Source organism: Camelus bactrianus, chromosome 7, assembly GCF_048773025.1.
Source record: "Camelus bactrianus isolate YW-2024 breed Bactrian camel chromosome 7, ASM4877302v1, whole genome shotgun sequence".
Classification (NCBI taxonomy): domain Eukaryota; kingdom Metazoa; phylum Chordata; class Mammalia; order Artiodactyla; family Camelidae; genus Camelus; species Camelus bactrianus.
This window is the reverse complement of record NC_133545.1, coordinates 68083654-68107406: the sequence shown is the minus strand read 5'-3', so window position 1 is coordinate 68107406 and position 23753 is coordinate 68083654. Positions and strand designations below refer to the sequence as shown.

Here is a 23753-nt window from a genome sequence, read left to right as displayed (position 1 = left end):
TTAATTTTAAATTAATTAAAATAAAATAAGAGGTGAATTTAAAGCTAGCTTTAAAACTTCTGTAAAATGTGGAGATCTGCACCCTTCATCCTCGTCCCCAGAGGTAGAAAATATATTTTGCTCTGAGACAGAAGGGAAGGGATTCCCAGTATAGAGATATTTTTGGCCTTAGACTTGACAGGACAGAAAAATGAACCCAATTTACACAACCACCAGAATTTCTGTAAGGATCTTTAGTAAGGTTTTTATAATTCTGCAATATGTATACAGATGTACACATGTTAGCAACATTACATTTCACATATACTATTTTTAAATCCTTCAGGTCTGCAGTTAAGATGACATACCATTGTACTGATAGAAAGAAATTAGTCATACTTCCAAAAGCAAAAATATAGCACACTGGCAAATTTCATAGATAAAACAAATGGAAGAGTGGCAAGAACCAGTCTTCTCTCATTTTACAAATACATCTGAATATCTATTTTTATGAAGAAATACACAGCAAAATCTGCAGATTATTTTGGTAATGTGTTAGCAGACTTGTGAAGCCAGCTCAAAAAGTATGTTGCAAATCTGTATGGGTGCTCAGAGGAGTAGCAGACCAAACACGGACACTTCAAGGAAAGAGCCTAAGGAATAGAAAGCCCAAAAGAAGGCACTTTGGTATAGCAGTTAGGATGAAGAGAGTGAACCAGGTAAACATTTACATTCCTCCAGGGAGGGGTTTCATTGTGCCGCACACCACAATGTTAATGTTATTCACTCACAGTTGTAAGCACAGGGACAGAGTTTCTCTCCATCATTCTAATCATCCCTATTTCTAACTATCTGTAAATATGCCTCTATCTATAGAAGTGCTACTAATTACTTAGACAGAAAGCAATTCAATATCAATCATGAAAAATAAAATGTCATGAACAATTTAGAGGCAAAATCTGCAAACAAACACCATATATAGGTGTGTGTACGTATACACACACGCACATATAGACGCACACTCAATATTTCTAACATTTAGGTGATAGGATTTTATGAAGTTAAAAAAAAATCAGATTATTTGTTCTTCTAGTACCCTATTATTTTCTCCTAATGTTTCACTTACCTAGATATTGCACATCACAGTATAGGCTACTTTACTGCTTTGTCTCGTAGTCAGACGGGAAATAACCAGTCAGTCCTGAACATACAACATAGGAGAAATGCCCTTCCCATTACCGCCAAATGCCTTCATTCATATGACCAACTCCCTGCTACTTCACCCTCTAGATTTTCAGGAGTCTTTCAACTGAGAGAATTCACAAGGTCCCAGACAAACCAGCCCGCCCAGCACTACTAGTTCTGGGTTTCTTCCTTCAAACACCTATTGTCTAGGAGATGAGAAGTGATTTCAACCAGTGAATAAAAATTAAACAAATTATCCCTGCTACTAAAGCCAGTTAATTTGTTACCACAGCCAGAGATTATGATGATGTTAATTTACTTAAAGGTGTGGAAACTTTACCAACAAAGTAGGTGGTTGGAAATTGGGATTAAAATTGAACAGATGGGAAAAAAATAAATGATTCAAAATTTGAATTCAAAATCATAAGAATGTCACTTATGGGAATTAGGGATCTCCATGAATGATCAATATTAGCCCTGCTTGAGATATGTAAGAAGACTTCTATGCTTTTATATTTTCTGTTTTTCTTTTCAGTTAAAAATGGATTTATATTCTTGATGGTTCACTTCAGTATAACTTGCTTTAGGTTTTGGTTCTGAGCCTTCAGTTGGGGACACTCACGGTTCTCACAGTTTATTGTTCAAGAAACAGATAACATCATCTAGTTTAAAAATTCTCATACTTGATTTTGTCCAATAATCCAGATAAAACCCACCGAGTTCCTTAGCTGAGAGTAAATACACATTTCCATAAGATATTTGTTTTTAAAAGGAAACAATGTTTATATAGTTAACTGGGTGACTGAAATGCAAAAATTAGAAAAACTGGAAAATTAGTTCAAATCCCCTGACTTAAGAGCACCTCAGGGTTTGTCTGCAGTTAGGATACACACACAAGAGGACAGAAAACCTCCTCTCCTACAGTACATCTAACACAGACTGCTGGGGAAAAGGTAGCTCTTCTGAGTGAAATGTGTAGCTGGAAATTCTGACAAACATTCAGCCCAATTCTTAAAATGCCATGTCAAAATGATAAGGTCCTAACAGACACTGATAATATTATTTTCTTAAAACATACAAGTAATATTTGCCTCAAACAACCGCTGTGTATGCTAACATCAAACTTCCAAAGCCACAGAAAGATATTGTAAATGCTGAGAAACAACTGTGATAAGGAGACTTAGAAAACGCTCAGATTCAAGAATAAGAGATGAGCTTTTATAGTTGCTTTATGGTGCCTCCCATGTAATTTCACTCTGGCAGAGGCTTTCTGACGTCTCAGTTTTAAGATTCAGGGACTAAGATTCACTTTAGCATCGTACAGTTTACTTGATTCCAAAACCGTATGCCAAGGCACTCTGGAGTGCTAAGCGAACTCACAGCGGGTGCTGCGGGGTACCTTAAAATGTCAAGGTAAACACAATAGCATTCAACGTCTGTCAGGCACAGATGTTAGATAGTTACAAATTACTGCTCAAGGTGTTTCACAGTTTCAACATTAGAGAGGGCAACATTCCTTTCAAGGGTGTCATAGCTGTGCAGAACCGGGTTTTCTGCAGGTCATGAGATAAAAACTAAGTACCTCCTGAAAATCCACGTGGAACAGGTCATGAAGTTGACAGTGTTCAATCTGTTCCCAAGGTTTGAGAAACTGTGCAGGGCCCAACATGCCTATGCACACACCTCCCACCCCCATTAATAAGTAACTGAGGCTATTTAAGAATAAAATAAAAATATTAATTTTATTTTTCCTTTCGATTTAGGTTGTCAGGTCATAAACACTTATTAAGTTGTCTGGCCATAACTAATAAACTGTTTGGCTGAAACTATTTAATAAACAGAATTCTTGGTTGGTTGTTTATTGCCCTAATGGTGCCATGGACAATTTACTGAGCTGCTAAGGTACTGTGAACTGAGAAGCTCTGGAAATTTCCATTCTAAGTGCTTTTCTGGGAAATTAAAAAATGTATCACTGCAAGTAGGACCATCCATCAAATCATATCTGCAGGAGAATTTGCAAATGCAATATATTAACTTACTGCTTGAATCTTCAAGCTTCATTTTCATATCTCCTACACTTTTCTGTATTTTCCAGCTTTTGCTAGGTTTATAGCCAGAAGATTACAGTCATTGAAGGTTTTCTATGTTGCTGTTTTTTGAGTTTACATCGAAGTTCACCAGGTAGGTAGAATCCTAGTATAACAATGTCCTTATTGTGGTACCAAAATCAAGTCCCACTAGAGAGAGTCCAAAGCTAACTTCATTCACACTGACTTCCCTCTGTGGTGATGGTGTTACTCTGTGTTTCCTGTGAATTTCTTTCACTGTATATGTGGGATCAACAAAATAATATTTCAAAATAATGTTTCCAAAGTTTTAAAAATAAATTTAACCCAGTTATAATATTGAAAACGCTTAATATCACTTGAACTTTCTTCAAATGCTAAGCAATATAAATGTTTAAATAGCACTGTTACTTGCAACAAAGAAATACACATGTGCACACACACACATACATAAACACACACACACCCCTCTATGGAATAAGAGAAGCTATCTCATATTACTGAGACTAAAAGACAAGCGACATAAGGAAATAACCACCGAAAACCTATATAAAAGTTGAAGAGAGAAAATAAATTGTTATTCATGAAGTTTGCTCATTTTCTCCTTCCTTCCCTTGGGCCTGAATAATCTGTCTTCTTTCCTTCCTTCATTCTTCACTTTGGAAATCTTCAGTAAAACCAGGTAAACTTATCTACGTTTACTCATACAAACAATTTCTGGAAATCTTACAATCCCAAACTAAAACAAAACTAAACAAAGCAAACATACAAGCAAACAAAAACTGTGTGATGTTCTTAACAAACAGTAACAGATTGCTTTCAAAATCAATTCCAGAAAGTATATAGTTCTTCATCAGATGATTTAATAACCTGACAAGAATATATTTCAGTACTGGTTAAAACTGAGTTCATAATCAATTTGTGTGTATGTGTGATAATCATTCAGGCATACAGTTTTTAATTTAATTATTATATTTTATTTTATTTGAATACCATTCTTTATATATTCTCAAAGCATTTCATATAATACCTTTTTGCATTAATATTTCATATTCAGTTCATTATATTGAACTGAAGGTTCTAGGCCATCCTGAGGTTTTATGTTAGATTTTTTCTAAAAAATGTTAAATAAACTGTCATTCATATTATAAATTCACAAATTTTAGATCCTCTCTAAAAAGAATCAGAAGTTTTCTAAGTTCACTTGGATTAAAATAATGAAAAAGCCCACAAAACTAATTTGCAAAGAAAACTTCTTACAAATGTGTTATACATCCAGAATTGTTTTCTTTACTTTCTAATTATTTCAGATGTTCATTATGGTATGTTTGCTATGGCCTGATAATGAATACAGGAAAATATGATCAGTCTACAATATCCTGCTTCCCTCTGATTTATTAATCATTTATCAATGCTTTGATTCCTTCCTTGTTGTGTTTTATGTTTTATTTTACACCCACACTTACTTGTAGAAAAGTATTTGTTTACACAAAGAGAGTGCTTTTTGATCTTAGGTTTTGATTATTTCAAACATCTGTTGGACAAATTTTACTGAAATGTGCAGTAAGTAATGACTGAATTGACCTCTTAGCAAAAGCTGCATATGGAAAGATCATTGTTAACCATAAACAAGTGAAGGATATACCAACATTCACCACTAAATTTGATCTCAGGTGAACAAATTAAACGATTTGGTAGCCAAAAGACATCTGTACTCTTGCCTAAAAAGGAACAGCAGTAAAGTATGAAGACAGCATAAACCTATGTTGGTTTGTGGAAAAGACAAGTTGGCAAGGATGAAAATGATCTCAGACTGAAGAAGTATGTAAAAAGTTAGTAATATCTAACAGTAAGAGAAAACAGAGCTATTGATTATTCTTGGAAAACAGTGGAACAATAGAGCTCCAACAGAGCATATGATAGCTAGCAATAATTTTATGATAAAAGAGCATTGCTAAGATTAGGTACTAGTGATATGCCTTCAAATACATATTTATAATCTCATTATCCAAATAATTTCTATAAAAAGTATACTTTAGGAAACAAATACAAATATTGATCCAGATAAGAAACTGACCACCTGCTTGTCACCCATACGGTAAATGTTGTTATTCTGTCAACCTAATGAGATAGCAGAAAGCCCAAGCATAGTTGTCAATCTTTTGCTCTTGGCGCCCACACAAATCAAAGTCAAGTAGCCTCAGAAATTGGGACATTTGCGCTTGTTCCTACTGGGCAATTATCAGAAAGCTGTGACCCTGATTCTGTGAGAGATAAATAACTCTTTATAGGTAATTTCTAATCTTGATGACATTAAAAAGTACGTGACTAGTAGGACTCAAGGCATTATAATGACTTTATACTGTACTTGTTTCAGTGAAAAATATCAGTGGAAATATCAGAATTGTATGGCAGAGACACAAACATCATTTGTCATCAAAGGTCTTTTTGAACTGGTCATCTCTATAAAGACTATTGCATGCGGTATGGACACAGATCATCCAAAGATGGTTAGCCCTGGTGTGGACTGTCTCTCCATCAACTCAACCCAAAGAGGCCTTATCTAGCTCCTCCTACCGAGCACCTGCCTTAGCTTACTCCTGACGGCCTGGCCTCCACGCTGCTTCTTCCCTGGTGCCTGATGAACTAAGACATGTTCAGATGTTACAGACATCAGAGAACTTCTAAGTTCCAAACTTTCCCTGTGCCCCATTTTCGTAGGACTGTCTAGGATATACATTAATTAAAACTCAAATATTGATAACTCATAGTGGCTGATAATAGTTATCTTCTACCAGACTGCTTAAATGTTTTATTTCAAAACAAGATGGAACAAAACCTGGAAGGACTAGTAGATGAGAGGGGGATGGACAGAGAGGTACACTTTGGTACCCCATCCAGCCTCATGTGGGGGGTCTGCCTTTCCTCTGTGCCAAGGTTGACCAGGCATGTACTCATTAACACTTCAGAAACAAACATCTATGAAATGCACTTGCTGAGTTTATTTGTGCTTTTTATTGCAAATGAAGTAATGGTTGGGATGGCAATGATTTAAAATACAGTAGTAGAGATTGTTTCCTTGTTAATAGGGCAGTAGAAGTGCAGAATAAAGTGTGCTTTGTAAATTACCAGAGAGACTCGTAAAACTGAATAAGCCCATTGATGAAAATACAGCGCAAGGTGATAACTTTAGGTGAGCCCTGAATAATAGACAATCATAAAAAATAATTAGGTTTAAACACATAATCTAGAGAAAAGAGCAAAATCTTTTTTTTTCATAAAATGCATATGTCTGAAAGGAATTTAGCTAAAGTTCAAATTAACTTATGAAATATACTTCATTTTTTAAAATACAGCCTAGCTTGTCTTTCTACTTATAAGGAACTATGTCATGTTATTATTGGCAGCTCCCTTCATGTTTTAGCACATTGATTGCTTTCAAAAATGATGTAATAGTTTCTTAGGTTGCAAATGTTTTTCCAAATTTTATTATAAAAAACGTTAAATATTTATAAAACATAAAGTGTACAGCAAACATCCATATATCCATACCCGGATTCAATGATAAACATTTTTCTATATTTGCTTTATGACTTATCTATCCATTCTGCCAATCCATCTGATTTTTTTTAAAAAACATTTTCAATGTGAGATGAAGCTATCAGTACCCTTCACCCCTAAATATTTCAGCATGATACAAATACTTTTATTTTCTCTTGTAATTTAAAAATACATTGCTAAGAGATGATAATTAACAAAATGCATTTCTTACTGTGCACTAAGTCACTAGGAGGCTAGTTAATTTGTCCATTAGAGCTTGGTGCTTATGAGGTGATGGCATTAATTTTAATCTCCCTGATGGGTCAGCGACTTATTTTCTTTGCCATGGGTACATATTAAAGTCCTAAAAACATTTAGTCATACTGAAATTTAACATATTTTACACTAGGGAGTAATATGAAAGTGTACATGAATCTTCAGTTATGGGCAAATCAGTGAGCAGCCCCTACTGATAGTGTTAATGAAAGACATTCTGTAAATTATTCATTTATATACTCAGTGACTGTGAAACACATTTGAAAAACTACAATCAAATAATAATAGTTTTTTTTTACCTTCTAGGTGTACCATATTTACAGATATGAATGCTTTATATTATTTTAGATATTTATTTCTAATGCAGGTTAGCTCTTCAATAGAATGCAAATTATGTTGCTGTTGTTGTTGTTGTGGGGGAGGTAATTAGGTTTACTTATTTATTTATTTATTTTTTAGAGGAGGTACTGGGGATTGAACTCAGGACTTCTTACATGCTAAACTTGCACTCTAACAGTTGAGCTATATCCTCCTCCCTTAGAATGCAAATTATTAAAGAGTCTGATATAACCAGAGTAGTCTTTGCACCAATCCTATAACAAGCAATCAGTCTTTGATTTCTCATTAAAAAACTGAGGCACCCTAATTAACAACAATTTAATGCTACGCTGTTGAAATAATGAATGAACAATATGACTCATCACATTTATACAATTTTCTTCATTTTACCTCATGTGCTTTAAAGTCCAAACTTATCTGGATTTATTCAATTATATTGATTTTTCTTCTGAAGATTGGTAATTTTTAATCACCTATTTCTGACATATATTTATATATCACATATATTAGCTTAGAAGTGCTATATGTAGACAAAATAAGGTGTTACTATATTTATATTTCATATTATGCTGTAAAATAAGTAATTCTTCATATAATAAAGCAGTCTCCAACTTTTAAGTATTTTATAAGAATGCTGGAGCTTGATTCTAATAACCTGAAGGAATAAGGAGATTGTCAAGAACAATAAAATTCCAAAATTCTCTGTTGAGAAAAACAAGTCTCTCTTTAAGACTTATGATCCTGCCAGCATTCTAATTCAATATTGAATACTTTTAAGCTGCTTACCAACTTAGGAGCAAACCCCATCCATTCCCTTATGTGTTGTTTCTATTTCCCTCCAAAGCTATCACCTATTTATAACCCAGATTCATTTAGTATAAATGATACACTCAACAGACCACTAGCAAAAGTTAAGAAATTGACATGTCTTTATAAAAGGACCAATCTGTCTACCAAGAACATCATTAGCGTAATAGTAAGAAGAAAATAGTTATGCCATGCGAATATCTTACAAACTACAAACCCTTCATAGAAATTCCCACAAGAAACCTATCACAAAATGTAATAGTTCTAACACATTTTGTTTGGAATAATGATGCCATTAACACTTGGCACCACGGTTCCCAAATGGAAGTGAGTTTGCATAATAGTTTACTTTACTCTTTATAAAGATAAAAACAGTAAGTCACTGTGCAGGGAAGCTGACATGCTTCAGGAATAAATGCCACTTAGAAATATAGAAAGTCTCACGATCCCTGACACAAGCCTACTATTTAAGTCAGGTTTTTAAAAAAAAGATCTGGGCTTTGACTCTATTTCTTCATTTTATAAAAGAGTCATTCTTACTTGCTTAGATGAATAAAGTCCATACTAAAAACGTGGCAGTAAATAAATAAGTTATGTTAATATCAAACAAGGTAACAATTGTGATGTTAATGCTGAAATACTGGTGTAGTTTACTAAATGAAAATAACTTCAATAAAAGATTGTGGCTATTTTCAAAATATTAACAGAAAGATTTTTAATTCATTTTCCCAAGTGAGACTAAGTTCTGAAAGATGCTTCTACAAAGAAGTTAATAATCTGGTAAACAGGTCCGCACTGTACAATTTATGTATCTTTTCTCCACTATTTGATGCTTGCCTAAACCTTATATATTTTATCTAAAGTGCTCAAATATTCTGATGTCTGGGTCCTTCACACTGTGCCTAAAGATGATCAGCCATTTCCTTTTTAATTTTTCTTTCCCAAAAGTTGTAAGTAGAGGAAAAGCATTAATGCATAGCTTTACATGCATCATCACTATTTGGAGAAAACAAAAGAGAATAAAATAACAAAACCTCTGCTGGCCAGAGGTGTAGTCCCCTTCCCCAACAATATTCTGTTTTCAAATTTTCACTTTAGTCAGCTAAAGCACACTGATTTGCAACATCACTCAGAAGTTTTTCTATTCTACTGAAAGCAAAAGCTCAGAATTCCTTGGTCTCTCACAAATTCCTTACTTTAACTTCTTCACCCATTCCCACCAACTGCGCCTCTTGTGTCTACCGGCTTGGTAAATCACATCAATCTCTCACTGCAGCTGCTAGCTTTTCCCTGACTGATCCTAGTCTCTTGGTCCATTGACCCCCTTTGGTTACTCCTCCTTTTCCTAGTCACACTAGACCCTAAAATTAACTTACTCTGACAATGACGACTCTTGCACCTGAAAATTCTGTAACCAATTGTAAGCATATGAAGCAACTGAGAGAGGACTGTAACAATTACGGTTTCCACACTGCCATCTCCAAATACCCCCTTTCAGCAAGCCACAGAGGCATATTCAGGAGTCTGGATTAGCCATGAAGACACTCTAGGTGGTATGAGACTCCATCTAACCACTTTTGACTAGCCACTAATTTTAAAGTTGGCTCCCAAATCTATAGTATGAGATTCAAATTTTCCTCCAAGCTCTAACCTTCATCTGTCTTTACTACTTAGTTCCTGGACTATTATAATATTTTCAAAGCTCCTTTTCCAGCCTCCCTCACTTCAATTCTCCATTCATATGCAAACCACATTCATACTCTTGAAGGTGTTTTGATAAAAGTCACCTGGCAGGCAATGGGAGTCTTTTGTTGTTTTACATGTAACTTGGTGAGTTTTCGAGGTCCTCCTCAATCTGACCCCAAACTTTTATTTGGGATCTATCTCTCACTATTCCTATATTTGCAAATAAAATGCCATCTTATTCTCACTTAATCATCATATTTTTGAACCCCACTCTTATGTATGAGAACACAACTGACAATGGAAGCGATTTGATGCGGCTGCAGTTCCTCACTTTCAGAGCAGGGTCTAGCATGACAGGTGCTGCTTTCTCTTCCTCACACTGTCCTGCAGATGGTAGGATTTCCGTAACCATTATGTGATTGGAGGAAGGAAGCAGGAAAGACAGGAAAGAATGGAGTGAGAGAAGAAAGGACTAACAAGTATTAAGAAATACAAACCATTATTTACATCATAACTATTTCAGAGATACCATACCTATTATATCTTTCCCCCAAATATATAATGTATGGACAAAAACTGAACTAGATGTTATTTTATTAAGTTGCAAATGGTAGTATTAAAAATAATGTACAGCTCAATTCTCTGAGGAACCATGAAATAATTAAATTTCCAAGCCTAACAGAATGCCAAACTACATAGTGATTTGATTGAAAAAATGAAAAGGCAAGATATTAGATAAACGTAAGAGAATAAAAGCATCTTTTTCCTTGGAGGTGTGAAAGACACCAGTATGGTTGAGAGATGGATGTGCGTGCAAGTCAGAGTGGCAGAGATTGCCATCCGCACCAAGTATAAAGTTACGGAACTGGGAGGGCGTTGAGTTAGATCAAGAAAAAGAGAGAAACAGGAAACAAACAGATCAATTAGATCATGAGTCAGGCAGGATGAGTAAACTACAAACAAAGAACAACAGGGACAGAACTATAGTGAGAGACAGAGAGCAAGAATGTGAGAGAGAGGGAGAGAAACTCTGGGTCTTTCTCTCTGGAAGAAGAATGAGCCAGAAGGGATTTGCTGGAGAAGGGGGGGAGATGGAGTCGTGCTTGACTCTGCCTGTAGAGACAGGCATCATCTCTCTAATGAGCACCTCAGGGAACAAGAAGGCATCACAGAGGCCTGTAGGCAGTGGGACCCTCCTTGACAGGACTGATGGGACTGCACCTGGTGTTCGGATCCAGGCACCTCATTATCCAAAAGGTGCAGAGAAATTGGAAGGAGTTCAGAGACAAGATGGAAGAATGAATAAGATGCAGAGAAAAATGATTAATAATAAAAGATGAAAGCATTAAATGAGTACATCTTGGCAGAGCAACAAGTTGAGGGGTGAATTAGCTATCTACAAACAGGCAAAGGACATAAATAATATGGAAAAAAGATATTATTCTTCAACCTGGCACCAAGGGGAGAGGTTTCAGAGAATGATTGCAATAAGGCAGAAAAGAAGGCAATCCTAAAATTAGGAAGGGAAGTATAAACACACAAGCAAAAAATCCCTTCACCTGGTACGGAGTGAGGCTCCGTCCTGGGAAACAGCTGATATCCGTCTGTATGTATAGGATACAAGCAACTTCACCACTCAGATGATGACCACAACTCTAAAAGACAAAGCAATCAACAGAATAAAATAAATTGGAATCATGTTAACAAGCTCAGTTTTCAAAACAACTGAAAATTTTAGCTTTATCCTCCATGTTTTGTTCATACGGAGGTCTTCATTAATTAATGGCTTGAAATGGTGTAATAATTCAGCAGTTTTCATAGCGGCATAAAATGGGATAAGTCGTCCTTTTAACATTGTTTTCAGCGATTCTTTGTGTTGGCTTGCAATCTGGTATATAATTGGACATGTGGATAGATAAAACCTTGAAATCACCATTCCTGTGGGAGTGAGATGACTCCTCACAGAAGGAAGCAAGGGGTTCCCAGGTAGAACTTCTTCCATAATAACCATGTTGCTGCACGTCCTTGTGGGCCATCTGTTTTGCCTATGAATCACACTGGAAAAGCCACCCTATCATAGAAAGAAACAGAACTACCCACACAGGTATTATTTTTGGATGACAATATTTGGGTCAGCAAAACGTGTTACCAACCCAAACTCACATGCTCAAATATTCACAGGCCTACGCAGAAACTTTCTTTTATTAAGTAAAACCCAAAGTGCAGATTTCAGTATTTTAAGAAAACTCCTGATGCTCAGTAGAAAACCAAATAAATGAAATTCTTATACCATTCAAGTCATATTTTCCATTCCTTTTCACTAAATATTTTATGCACTTGACAAACTTCCATCTCTATGCTTTGAGAGTCAATATAATAACAATCTGGACCTGCTGTGTAGCTATTTCCAATTTGTAAAACACATGTGGGGTTTTTGTCTCATTTGAGCCTCACCTTTGGAGTGAGGTATCATTAATCCTCCACTCTACAAGTAACAAAGCTGAGAATAAGAGGAGATGGCACAGAACCTAAGGTCAGGTGGACAACAAGAACCACCAAGAGCAAAGACTGGCATCTTCTTTCTGCAGATGACTGCATGCCTGTCATCTTCCCGCTGCACTGGATTTCTTAAGTGACTTGTGTCTTCAATCGCAGTGTCAATAAATATTTAGAGTTCATGTAAATTGATTATTATGTAAAGCCACATCCTTATCACGAGCTTCTTGGGAATCATTAAGGCACAATTCTTATAAGAAAAATGAAAGAAGCAGATGACGTAGATCAGGTGAAAAATAATAACAAAATTTAGTTACTAAAGTTTCCAGAATGTGTAGCCATTTGTTTTCACAGAATGACATATCCTAGTTGATTAAAACACAACTCTTGTCACAATAACAAAGACAGTGGAAGGTTCTGGTAGATTCAAGCATTCGGAACAACAGGGTATTCTGAAGTGAAGTGGGCTGGAGAGAAAACAATATGGTAGAGGTATCCTGGGAGAGTGAGGCGAAACTTGAAGAAGGAAAATGTAGAAAAAGAGTTGGAAATTCTGTCCAGTCTCCAGGAACTGAAAAACGAGCATATGCACAAAAAAGAGACTTGGCAATTTCTTTCCAAATGCACCAAGGAGCAATCTGCGGAACAGAAGGTTCCAGTAGCTTAGAGGAAATACACTTAGCAGAGGCAAACATCATCTTGGAACTGACTTAAAGGAAAATAACATTTAAAATGCTCAGACTACTTGGAAGTCAAAAGTAAAAGAACTGAGTCAGCAACTGAATGTTACAGGGCAAATGTTCAGAGCCTGAGGACATCCCAGCAGTGAGCTAGTGACCTGGAAGGACAGAGATGCAGTACGAAAGACACAGGAGAGGGAAAGCAGTGTTTTCTAAAATGTTAATCTACAGCTTGAAGGGAAGAAGAAAATTCCTAAAAGAAATGTGCAAGAATGTAAAACATACAGAGGATAAAGGAAAGGGGACAAAAGGCAGCCTTTGAAAGTGTCTCTCCAAGAAAATGAGCTGATATTTCTGTAGCAATGGGGAGCCTGAGCTCTGGAATTAAACTGCCTGGGTCCACATCCCATTCCTCACACTTAATAGGCGGGAACTTGGGCAAGTTATGTAATTGCTCTGTGCCTCTGTTTTCTCATCTGTGTAAAGTAGAAAACAATACCACTCACCACACAACAGAATCATAATTTAGTAAGAAAACTCTTACAAAGCAAAGAACACAGTGCTTGTGAGAAAGTGAACAGCAAAATAAAGCAAAAATTCCTAACAGTATATTTATAACACTTGAAAAGTAAGAAATGGAATCTCAAAAAAACAAAGGCTATAAAAATGGTAAACATGATAGGAAAATAAACAAGGAAAGAAAGAATCAAATGTCCAACAGAAAAGATATAGGGAGTGTGAGAAAGATTAAGATTAGTTATGGGAGTGAGAAAGATTAAGATTAGTTATGGCTGCACTTTTTTAAAGTAATGAAAAAAAAAAAAAACCCAAAAGATGTTACTTAAAAGGTATCTGATCCAAGGCAATTTTCTATGAAAAATGTAAATTAATGGAAAATGGGCAAAGAACCCCATTATTTTTGAAAGACGCAATTCAGAAATCCAGCTTCAGTCATTCAGAGAGGGGCCCTTCTTCTCATTCCCAGAATTGCCTTCAACTAACCAAGTGTTTCAATCCTGATTCAAGTAAATAATCAAGCATTTCATGTCTGAATGCCCTTTCAAAAATAGTAGGAAAAAAAAAGTAAAGCCTGCCTATCTTCCAAATATAAATTGAAATGAAAAGTCATAGATGCCTGTTCTAACAAAGAAGCTTTGAACTTGCAGTATAAGTTATAAATATTTATTTTTTAAATGGAACCTTCAATAAGAATGATAATAATAAACAACTTTTTTTTGAATGCTTACTACATGCTAAACTCAAGGCATTTCATTTCAAGCTTCTACAGGTAGATATTATTTTTAATCCAAATTAGCTTGTGATGAAACTGATGCTGAGAGAACTCAAACTACTGCTTCAGGTCATATAGTCAGCCAGTAGCAAAGCATGGATTTGAACAAAGGTCTATCCGAGTAAAAGTTTGCTCTTTTAGCAATATTTCTATTGCAAAGCCTTTCTTGAATAATAATTTGAACTGAACCACTACATCATATCATGCCAAATATCCTAGATTTAAACATTTGTATTTAAACCAGCATTCTTAAAATCATTTTTAATTTTGGTAAAAAAACATGCAACATGAAATTTATCATCTTACCCATTTTTTAAAGTGTACAACTCAGTATTGTTACGTACAGCAGCAGTTGTGCAACAGATCTCCAGAACTTTTTCATCTTACAGAACTGAAACTCAATACCCACTGAGCCAAATTCCCCATTTCTCCTTTCCCTCATCCCTGAAACAACCATTCTACTTTCTATGAGTTTGACAACGTACATACTTCATAAAAGTGGACTCATATGCTATGTGTCTTTCTGTGACTGAATTGTTTCACTTAGCATGATGTCTTCAAGGTTTATCCATGTTGTGGCATGTGACTAGATTTCTTTCTTTTTTAAGGCTGAATAACTTTCCATTGTATATACAAACCATATTTTGTTTGTTCATTTATCCATTGATGAACATTTGGGTTATTTCCATCTCTTGGCTATTATAAATAATGTCACAATAAACTTCGGTGGAGGAGTATTTCTTTGATATCTTGCTTTCAAGTATTTGGAATATATACCCAGAAGTGGGATTGCTGGGTCATGTGGTAATCATAAGTATAGTCAGTTTACAATGTTGCATCAATTTCTGGTGTACAGCATAATGTTTCAGTCATACAGATACATACATATATTCCTTTCCATATTCTTTTTCATTATAGGTTACTACAAGATATTGAATATAGTTCCCTGTGTTATATAGTGTAAAAATGGTTATCTATTTTATACATAGTAGTTAGTATCTGCAAATCTCAATCTCCCAATCTATCCCCTCCCACCCTCTTCCCCCTGGTAACCTTAAGTTTGTTTTCTATGTCTGTGAGTCTGTTTCTCTTTTGTAAATAAGTTCATTTGTGTTTTCTTTTTTTAATTCCACATATAAGTGATATCATATGGTATTTTTCTATCTCTTCCAGTCTTACTTCACTTAGAATGACAATCTTCAGGTGCATCCATGTTGCAGCAAATGGCATTATTTTATTCTTTATTAGGCTAAATGGTATTCCATTGTATATATACCATAACTTCTTTATAGTCATCTGTTGATGGACATTTAGGTTGTTTCCATGTCTTGGCCAGTATAAATAGTGCTGCTATGAGCATTGGGGTGCATGTATCTTTTCAAATTAGAGTTCCCTCTATATATGCCCAGGAGTGGCACTGCTTGCTCATAGGGAAAAAATGCTCAATATTGCTAATGATCAGAGAAATGTAAATCAAAACAACAGTGAGGTATCACCTACAGCAGTAAGAATGGCCATCATTAAAAAGTCCACAAATGATAAATGCTGGAGAGGATGTGGAGAAAAAGGAATCCTCTTATACGATTGGTGGGAATGTAGTTTGGTGTAGCCATTATGGAAAACAGTATGGAAATTCCTTACAAAAAAACTAAAAATAGACTTACCATATAACCCAGCAATTCCACTCCTGGGCACATTTTCAGTTTTTTTATGAACACTCCATACTGTTTTACTAAGAGGCTGGATCATTTTACATTCCTACCAACAGTGCACAAGGATTCCAATTTCTCTACATTCTCATCAGCCCTTGTTATTTTCTATTCTCTGGACAGTAGCCACCTTAATGGATGTGAAATGGCATGGCATGGTGGTTTTGATTTACATTTCTCTAATGATTAGTGACGTTGAATATCTTTTCATATGCTTATTGGTTATCTCTAAATCGTCTTTGAATAAATGTCTTTGCAAGTCCTTTGTTCATTTTTCAGTTTTTTTAAATTATTGAGTTGTAGGAGTCCTTTATATATTCTAGATATGAACCCTTATCAAATACATGATTTGCAATAATTTCTCCCATTTCAGTGGTTGCCGTTGAAACTCAGTTGTTTGCTCTGATGCACAAAAGTTTTTAGGTTTGATATAGTCCCCCAAACTAGTATATTTTTACCCAAACCTCCCTCTATCTATATCTCTACCTACCTACCTATCCCAACACTTGTGAAAGTAGACAACTAAATTTCACAAAAACCAAGAAGGTACAAAATAGTTTTTAGACAACTTAGCTTTTAAAAAAATAAGTTTAAGGGAAAAAAATGAAATTCCCTTAGTCATTCTCAGCTCTGATAGTCTAAGCATCTCACCAAGGTGTATTTGGTTTTCGTGTTTAAAGAGGCGTGGATTCTTTCATACGACGCAGCCTCTAAATACAAGCCAATTACTTCATCTGTGCTAACGTGAAGAAACAGTGACTTGAGCCAATGCAGAAGGAAAACTTTCAGTGTTATACATTATTGAGAGACTGAATGTCAGCTCCTAAAGTGGCACACAAATGCTGCATAATACACTTTATGTATTACTTTAGTGACTTTTCAGGACAGTATTGACAGGATGCAATTTTAACTTGAAATAGTGACGTTAAAACTTAGAACCTGTATAAGACTCAGCTCCACTGTATTTTGTCTGTAGCTGCTCAGTAAAATAAGGTCCTTTACTCAGGAGGGTAACAATGTACTTAAAGAAAACATGTACACAACAGCTATAATTTGGGCAAAATGCAATTGCTATAAAAGATGTAAAGTATGAACTAAATCATTAAAAATGATGATTAAGATGAAGGGGAATTGGGTGAAGTCGATAAAAATTTCATGGCAAGGATATCATTTAGGCTGGAATTGGAGAGTAAGTAATACTTGAAGAGACACATAAGACATGGCGTGAGAAAAGAGGTGTTGTTAGTGTTGTTACAGTTTCATGTGGTTGAAATAAGTGTGATCTAAGATGCCAAGTTAGATTAAAGCCAGATCATACCAATTTAAGGCACTTCAACTGGACTCTGCCATCACTCCGGGCAGGGAATGAATGACCACGTGGCATGAGAGTATGGCTGATGATGAAAGGATCACATTATCAGGGGAAAATCATACTTTACCACAATGGTTTCATTACTTGGGATTTTTCAGTAACTTGATGCATAGGTAGAGCGATTTTTAAAAATTCACAACATCTAAGTCCACTTCAGATCTTTCCTTTTAAACAAAAGAGCATCCCTCTCAAAAAAATAGGAACAAGTGAGTGGTATAAGGAGTTTCAATTAATGGGGAGAAGATTCAATAAAGAAATATATATATATATTTTATATATTTATATATATGGATATATATATATCAAGAGAAAATGAAAACTGGTTCACAAATTTTAAAATATATATGGTCTCTGTAACATAAAATTGTATAAATACATACCTGAGCATATTACATGCTTCTGTAGTTTTTTAATCAACAGAGGAAGGTGCCAAGAAGACAGTTAACAGCATGAGCAGGTTTAATAATCATGAGAGTCTAATTTGGTTAGAATGATGTTCCTTTTACTTTTATTTAGAACAAGGTTTCATATACATACACACACATACATACCCATTCACACATACACATATATACATATATTCATAATATTTAATGCCATTTTCAGTTTTGCTTAGATTATAAATTTTTCTATAAAACCTTTATCTTACCAAATACAGTATTCTTAACCAAGATAAAGGTTTTGGAATGCAACATTCTAAGTTATAGCTTATGATTAAATGAGAATATGAGTTAGGAAACTATTCAAATAATTCATGCAAAAGATCATGAAGGTTTGAGTCATGGTGTAGACAGTCAGAACAAAAAGGAGGGACATTTTAAGAAAAATTGCTCAACTAACTAGAAATAAAGAGCAACAGAAAGTGATAATAATAGCAGCTAACATTTATGTGGGGATAATTAAAGAACAGACACTGCTAAGTTGTGAACTCATATTGATTTATTTAATCCCCACAGTAACCTGTTAAATATTATTATTACTCCATTTTACAGTTCTGGAAGCTAGAACAGAAAGATAAAATTAGGTGTCCAAAGCTACAGTCAATAAGTGACAGAGCAAGGATGGGAACCCAGGTAGACTAAGCCCAAAACATATGCTCTACACTGCATTATATATGACTGTTGATTAAATTCAGATTGAATGGAGATAATAGAAATAAAGAGGTTAATAAGTTCAGTAAAGAAAATAAAACATTAAAAAAACCTGTGTTATTTTGCATATTTTGTGTTTGAAGGCCAGGAAGATATCAAAGTAGATAAGGAAATATGAGCTGGAGGTTTGTACAGGAGGCTATAACGTGTAACAGACTATGGCCAAAACAACTGATCACACCATGGTCTGAATGATGGCGTATAGGTATTGTGAATGTGAGTATAATTACCAGATTTGCCAAACATTTCTGAACATTGTTCTGAGGCCAACACAAATGAATTGGCCTTAGAGAACTACCCACCAGCAAAGATGGCTGGAGGACCAATAGGTAATCCATTAGACCCAGATGAACTGAAATCCACCTGGGGATCAAAAAGCTCAAACCAGATTATGCATCATTATGTAGGAACCTACATCAGCAATGAGAGTTGCAATAGGCTGATTTTTTTTGTTTGTTTGTTTAAAATGCCTGATCTGGAGATCTAGGCTAGATACTTGAACAAGTGAAACCCAGAGATTTTGGAAATATGGTGCACAGTCAAGGGTGGGGATGTTCTGAGGGAAACAAATCATTTCAGCAGGAGTGAAGGAAAGGAATGAAAGAGCTAGAGTGGTAAGAGGTTGAGTTACTATAAATTTTCACCTTTAGATGATACTATAATTTCCCATGAAGCTGATACTATTGTTGGAGATTCATTTGTTCGTATTTTAGTAGAAATGTGATTATTTCCCCTTAAAATTCCCTGGATTTATTATTTTTGATACCACAGAAATGTCCTCAGGAAGAGTTATAAGCACTTAAACTCCACCTATATAGAGATACAATCCAAAAAAACAATACAAATAAGAAGGGAGAGTGTATTTCCACATCAACTCGTCAGCTTAAAAAAACACATACAAAATTTGGGAATTATTATTCCAGGAAGGATGGAATTTCCCTCGACAGGAAAATATTCACAAATGAAAGATGTAATGCAATAAATAAATACATGATTAAGAGAAAATAAGACTGCACATCTGCTTCCTGGAAGAATTATGATGAATACATTGGGAAATGTTTCTTTTGGTTTCTATTATTAAAGGTGATCACATCAAGAAGGCATGATATTGTGTAAAAATGTTATCTCTTTTTCTTTGTTCACACCCAGATGATAAATGTAAAATGGCCACATTTTACATAAGGCTACCTCCTACAGACAAAGAACTATAAACAACAAACCAGAAAATGCAAAGTATACTATTAACATGAATATTTTTGATAAGGACATTTATTTTGGATTAAAGTCTAGTCTAGTTGAATGGTTTGACAGCATTTTGTACCAGATTTTCATATTTTAAAAAAGCGGAAAAGTCCCATCTCTGCTCACATAATCTATCAATTACTTAGCATTTTTGGTGAGGGGGTGAGGGGTGTGCAGTTAGACACCAGTTCCAAGAAAGCTTCATCCTTTCTACAAGTTACTCAGAGCAAATTGCTCAGGGTAATGAACAGCAAATACTACTCAACAACTTTTAACAATGTTTAAGTATAATCTATATTTATTTTATATTTTTAAATAGCTGAGTTATTACTAAAAGCCTCTCTTTACAAATGAGTTCCAAAATGTGCATGAGGGCAAGTACCTTTAAATAAACCTATATCTGGCTTAGGTTTCTTGAATCAAGAGGCTATTCTAAAATTGATAGATAACAACAATATAAGTCACAAGGTAAGTTCAAATAAGAACAAGAAAGCAAATCAAAGACTTCACACTTTCCAGGTTGCCTGGAAGAATCTTCCTGAAGGTCTTCAACCAATGAAAGCATCACAAAGAACACTTCACAGACATACATCCTATATAAGAATCATTCCTTCATTTAATGCTTATTTGTTTGCACTACAGTGACAGCATGGTCATCCAGACAGATACATTCCTGCCTTCACAGAGGCTGCAGACTAGAAAACAGGTGATTTCAAGGGGTGAGTACTACAACTGGGAGAGGAGAGTCTGAGTCATCACATGCTTTCATGTTATTTACTGTTGAAATGTTACGGAAACGACAGGCCAGTCAAGAAACAAGCACCACTCGGAGGGTTGGAATACTCAGATGTATTACGCCGGCGGGCTCAGAGGGGCTTCTGCTCCAAAGCTCTGAGCACCTCCAAGACGTGCGCATGAGGTTTTATAGGGTAAAGTACAAGCTTGGGGTATTCAGCCAATAGGCATAGAACAGCTTTAGCAGCATTATCATCACAAAAGTGGAGGCGGGGAGGCAGCAAACAAACATTCCAAAGCCAGATATGTATCTTTGAAAATCCAGCTGGCTAGCAAAAAACATGAACAGCAAACCACCACTAATTAACCTAGATTTACAAGTTAGTCTAGCAGAACTAAGGTCAGTATTCCAATACCTACATTAGTGAGTTATCCTGCCAGCCCAGCCCAGCCTCTCCTTCACATTCCTAGACTTGTGAGTTATCTTGTTAGACCAACCCGGCTTTTCCTTCACAATAAAAACTACTTTACATGAGAAAGTAGGAAACCCATCTTCTACCTCAGTGCTCTGATTCTTTCCTAACAAATTTTTTTCCTAATAAGTTTTTTAAAATGTATTTAATAACCCTCCAAAACTTTCTTACCATTTAACATGTTAATCTTGTAATATACACACACACATATACATAAAATTATATCCTATATGTACTATATATGTAGTCATATATATATTCTATATTATCATATATATCATATATATTATCACATATATATATCCTATATTATATATATCCTAAAGGGTTAACATGTTGCAGTAGACATATATATGTACATACATATATGTTGTAAGGGGGAAAAATAATTTCACTTTACCCTTCTAGATTCCTGGCTGAGACACCCGCTTCCCCTATAATAAAAAAAAATTAACAGGAGAAAAATAAACAGAAGTTTAATAACATGTATACCTCCTGTATACATGGAGGATACCCAGGAAAACTGAGTAACTAAACTAAGTGGCACAAGCTACCACCTAAAATACATTCTTCAGCTAAAGACAAAAGAAAGATATGGAGTACGAGGAGCCAGTTATGGGAAGTTACCAAGCAAAGCCCAGAAAACAAGGGTATAGTTGTTGTGCAGATGTAAGTCAGTGGTCTTCTCCAGTGATGAGAGTTTAAGATTTAGTCACCTTTGTCTTCCTGGTACAGAGTAGAAGATACCCTTACAAATGGAGATTTCCCTTATAAATGCAAATTTCTCTTACAAAAGGGTAGCTTCTACTAGGTTTTCAGAGATTCTCCTATGTCTGCTGTCTCTTAAAAAATAACGAGGTCAAGATAATCCTTACACCAAAGAGGCAGTTTTGGGGGCAACACATTTGTTCCCCTTTAGATATTTACATATATACGTATACATAAGAGTGTCTATACATAGATATATAGATTAAAAATTCTATAACATTAATAAAGGGCATTCTTTTTAAATATATAATGAAAGAGGACAGAGATCAGATCCAGAGCAGCTCTACAGCTTTGGAGATCATAAGCAGAACAGAGTCTTTGGTTATCAGATAAGAAAGTTAATATGTTCTTTTGGAAATGGTCATTATTATGTGACTAGTAGTCATTACTTTGCCTGGGTCTAACAGCCCCAGCAGAATGCACTAGATTTATTTTCCAAGTCATCTATCAACATCAGTGAAAAAAAAAAAAAAAGATCCTTGGTCTTCTAGGAGTGAAGATACTTCACTATAATCTCAGCATTGTAATGACTCATTTATGTGTCTCTGAACACAATACAACTAGTGTCTTACAGACATGGATCATGAATTAAGGAAGCCTCAGGCCATTCATCTCAAACATTTAGCACCATTCTTAGAATATAGTTGTTCTTTCATGTTTGAGGAAGGAAGTAAGGAAGAGAGGGACGGAAGGAAGAATTCACATTACTTCATCCTCAATCCTCACTGTAAAATTAAGAAATTGGACTAGACATTCTCTCAGTTTTTTTTTTTTTGAAATATCATGAGTCTATGAGATGAAAGTTATTTTACTATTTATATATATTTTTAATTGCAGGGATTTCAAAATAGGTATCCTGAGATTGATAATTTATCAGGCTTACATTCTGTTTCCCAGGCCAGAATTAAAACAGACATGCAAACAAAAGCCCACAGGTACTAGCTCTGTTAAAGAAGTCTTAACGAAATACACCATGTTGGAGAAATTCTAAAATTCAGTGTTGGATACACACGAATTCAATATATTCAGAATGTAAAATTAAACATTAGGAGTAACATTTCCTAAACTAACATGTTGCAGCTACTTTCACAAAGTAACTTTTGCTCTTAACCTTCTTTTGAATGCAGGTAATCTAAAGCCAAAATAAGCTGATAGCAAGGAGCTTTTCATAACTTATTAACTTAGTGGTACAGAAGGCTATAAACAGTTAATCTAGCACCTAACATTTTTTAATTAAATAACTACTGCTATCTATGAGACTTATTTTAGATGTCTTTCATTGAGGAAAGGATAATCATTCTATGACTTCCAGATTCTTTCCAACTAAAACTGAAAAAGAATAGCTATTTATTTAAACAAAATAATGACTCAGGATCTTATTTTTGACTCTCACTGCTCTACTTTGATTTTATTTTTTTAACTTGCAATTACAAATCAACAAAGATTGATTACAAGGTGTCAAGGAGAATGAACAAGATGTAGACACGTATCTTTACCCTAGGAGATGATGTTTTGTTAAAGGTATAATTATGTATGTATGTATGTATGTATGTATGTATGTATGTATGTATTTGGGGGGGTTGGTAATTAGGTTTATTTATTTATTTGATGGAGGTACTGGGAATTGAACCCATGACCTTGGGCATGCTAAGCATGCGATCTACCCACTGAGCTGTACCTTCCCCTCTGTATTTTAAATTAAACTAATTTATTACAAATGTGAATGTGTGTGACAGGGAAAATAGGTTACTAATCTTACTTATGTTTTATGAATTGTTATCCTGATGAAGAACATGAGATTTGCATTAATTAGCTTTTGAAAAATGGACAGGATACCATAATTTTTTTTTAAAAAGACAAAAGGATGAATAGCAGCATGACATATACTGGACACTAAATGTTAAACATATATGACAACAAAATAAGGATTCGCTATTTTATTTCACAAACTAAATATT

The 23753-nt window shown here is 35.0% G+C and overlaps 1 protein-coding gene across 3 annotated transcripts in view; it reads right to left on the bottom strand.

The window, feature by feature from the left end:
• SEMA3D (semaphorin 3D) overlaps positions 1-23753 on the bottom strand; it is a 178990-nt gene that overhangs the window by 140821 nt on the left and 14416 nt on the right. The window contains exon 2 of one of the 3 annotated variants that reach the window (XM_074367555.1): positions 11438-11533. The exons of 1 other annotated variant lie outside the window; for it this stretch is intronic. The gene's annotated coding sequence lies outside the window, so the exon portion shown is untranslated. Of the gene's footprint in view, positions 1-1105; positions 1253-11437; positions 11534-23753 lie in introns of those variants that run through there. One more of the 3 variants, XM_045510441.2, reaches the window with a different exon arrangement.